Source organism: Bison bison, unplaced genomic scaffold (genome assembly GCF_000754665.1).
Source record: "Bison bison bison isolate TAMUID 2011002044 unplaced genomic scaffold, Bison_UMD1.0 scf7180017864141, whole genome shotgun sequence".
NCBI lineage: Eukaryota > Metazoa > Chordata > Mammalia > Artiodactyla > Bovidae > Bison > Bison bison.
In genome coordinates, this window is record NW_011494713.1 from 1,796,465 (window position 1) to 1,799,659 (window position 3,195).

Sequence of the window (3,195 nt, forward strand, 5' to 3'; positions counted from 1 at the left end):
TTTTCTGGTAAGATCTTACAGTAAAAAACCCAAATGAATTTTTTGGCCAACCCAATAACAGAAAGACAACTCATAAGATAGCACTGCCAGCAAACGGAGAAGGCGATGGCACCCCACTCCAGTACTCTTGCTTAGAAAACCCCATGGATGGAGGAGCCTGGTGGGCTGCAGTCCATGGGGTCGCGAACAGTTGGACACAACTGAGCGACTTCACTTTCACTTTTCACTTTAATGCATTGGAGAAGGAAATGGCAACCCACTCCCGTGTTCTTGCCTGGAGAATCCCAGGGACGGGAGCCTGCTGGGCTGCCATCTATGGGGTCGCACAGAGTCGGACATGACTGAAGTGACTTAGCAGCAGCAGCCAGCAAAAGAAATAAGCTCCAGTCCTTCAGAAACTGAGAAGCTGTTTTAAATATGTGACATAGGGTGTAGGCCAAACAGAAAACACCAATTGTTTCTACCCACAGGCAACCAACACTCCATGCTTGTAGCACAGTCTCCAGACATTTGTGAATTGAGTATACTCCCAAATTTGCCAGTGTCCTCCTAAGGAGAGAAATAAGCATCCTGGCTTGTGAGTGAGAAACAAGGGTCTTACAAGCTGTAGATACTCAGGAATTTTGCTTACTGTTTTATCTGTGTGTTGCATAGTCCTTCCCAGTCAGTAAACATCTGACCATGGTAAGAATGCTTTCAATAGGAGTTAAATGCAGCCTCATAAAATTGAAGGAATTTGTGAAAAATTATAGGATGTACGTTCCAAGTCCACACACACCTAAAGGTATCAGTTATACTTCTTACTTGTTCCAAAAGTGCAAAGAAGGAACATAGCTTGTAATAATTTGGCAAAAGCAGATGGAGGTTAGCACTGTGGCTAAAAATTGTTTAGATTCTTACTGTTCAAGAAAGCGATAAAAGATGAGGTGATCACACAAGTCATGTTAAGTCAACAGGAGACAATGAACTTGTCCTTTGTTGATCCACATATAACAGTCACCCAATGCACTTTGTTATTTCTGACATCTTATTGTGAGAAAGGCTGTCAGAATCACTATTAACTTGCCACATAATTCATAGAACAAATGGAAGACATCTGCCTGGGAAAAATCATACAGATCTGCTAAAAAGATCCTTCCAATTATCCATAAAATCAAATATGGGGAATTCCTGTATAAAAACATAAATATAACTTCTCAAACTTCTCAGCTTGATGCTCAATAGTTGTGGGAATATGCGTTTCTTGTTTCATTTTGGTTGTGTCTGTGTGTCTGTGTGTATGTGTCTGTCTTGGTATACTGAGCTCAGCAGTGCACTGCACACTAAAAAATAAAAATTCATCAACAATTATTTTTCAAAATCACTAATCAAAGTATTAATTCCAATGGTTTTTCCAAACCTATGTGATTGTATCAGACCAGGGGTTGGCAAATTTTCCTATAAAGGTCCAAATAGTAAATACTTGAGGTTTCTGTAGCACTGTTCTGTCATTAAGTGTGAAAGTAGCCATAGACAACACATACATGAATGAGATGGCTGTGTTCCAATAAAACTTTATTTGCTAAAACAGGTGATGGGCAGGATTAGGACCACAGTACACTGACCACTATGATAGATTTATCTCCTAGAAGAAGACACGACTCTCTGCTATTGCTTGGGTTTTCCCTTTGATCACTCTCTGACAATCTCCTTGTTTAAGACACACATATAAAGTGTGACCTCTAGTTACCTCTGTAAAGTAGCTATCATATTTCATGCATTGCCAGGAGGGCTGATATTATAGTCAGTTGACTCAACTTCCATCCCAATGCTTCTCAGTGTACCTTCCTTTACTGCAAGTGACTGTGAGCAAATTTACTGACTGGACTCCCTTGCAGCTAGGGGACTGGAGATGTTGTTGCTTCCTGACTATGGCAAATGTGGAAGCTCCCTTGGAAGCCTAGGTCTGTGTGTGATTTGGGGAGTTGCTCCTGTCAGTTCAGGCTATAGCCTGTTCTCTGTAACTAATAACTGTGACTAATACTAACATATTACCAATACTATTAGTGATCATATTAGGGAGATAATAGTAATCCATCTCCCCAATTTTTATTAATAAATATACATATAATGCATGCATAAATATTTTAAATTATTTATGTTATTATTAATACACTATATTATTTTAATTATTTATTCAGTTCAGCTCAGTTCAGTCGCTCAGTCATGTCCATCTCTTTACAACCCCATGGACTATACCACTCCAGGCTTCCCTGTCCATCACCAACTCCCAGAATTTACTCAAACTCATGTCCATGGAGTTGGTGATGCCATCTAACCATCTCACCCTCTGTCATCCCCTTCTCCTTCTGCCTTCAATCTTTCCCAGCATCAGGGTCTTTTCAAATGAGTTAGTTCTTTGCATCAGGCGGCCAAAGTATTGGAGTTTCAGCTTCAGCATCAGTCCTTCCAATGAATATTCAGGACTGATTTCCTTTAGGATGGACAGGTTGAATATCTTTGTTGTCCAAGGGATTCTCAAGAGTCTTCTCCAACACTACAGTTCAAAAGCATCAATTCTTCAGTGCTCGGCTTTCTTTATAGTCCACCTCTCACAACCATACATGACTCCTGGAAAAACCTTAGCTTTGACTAGTTGGACCTTTGTGGCAAAGTAATGTCTCTCTTTTTTAATATGCTATCTAGGTTGGTCATAACTTTTCTCCCAAGGAGCAAGCATCTTTTTATTTCATGGTATAGTCACCATCTGCAGTGATTTTGGAGCTCAAAAAATAAAGTCTATAACTGTTTCCATTGTTTCCCCATCCATTTGCCATAAAGTGATGGGACCAGATGCCATGATCTTAGTTTTCTGAATGTTGAGCTTTAAGCCAACTTTTTCACTCTCCTCTTTCACTTTCATCAAGAGGCTTTTGAGTTCCTCTTCACTTTCTGCCATAAGGGTGGTGTCCTCTGCATATCTGAGGTTATTGAGATTTCTCCCAGCAATCTTAATTCCAGCTTGTGCTTCATCCAGCCCAGGCTTTTGCATGATGTACTCTGCATATAAGTTAAATAAACAGGGTGACAATATACAGCCTTGATGTACTCCTCTCCCGATTTGGAACCAGTCTGTTGTTTCATATCCAGTTCTAACTGTCGCTTCTTGACCTGCATACAGATTTCTCAGGAGGCAGGTCAGGTGGTCTGATATTC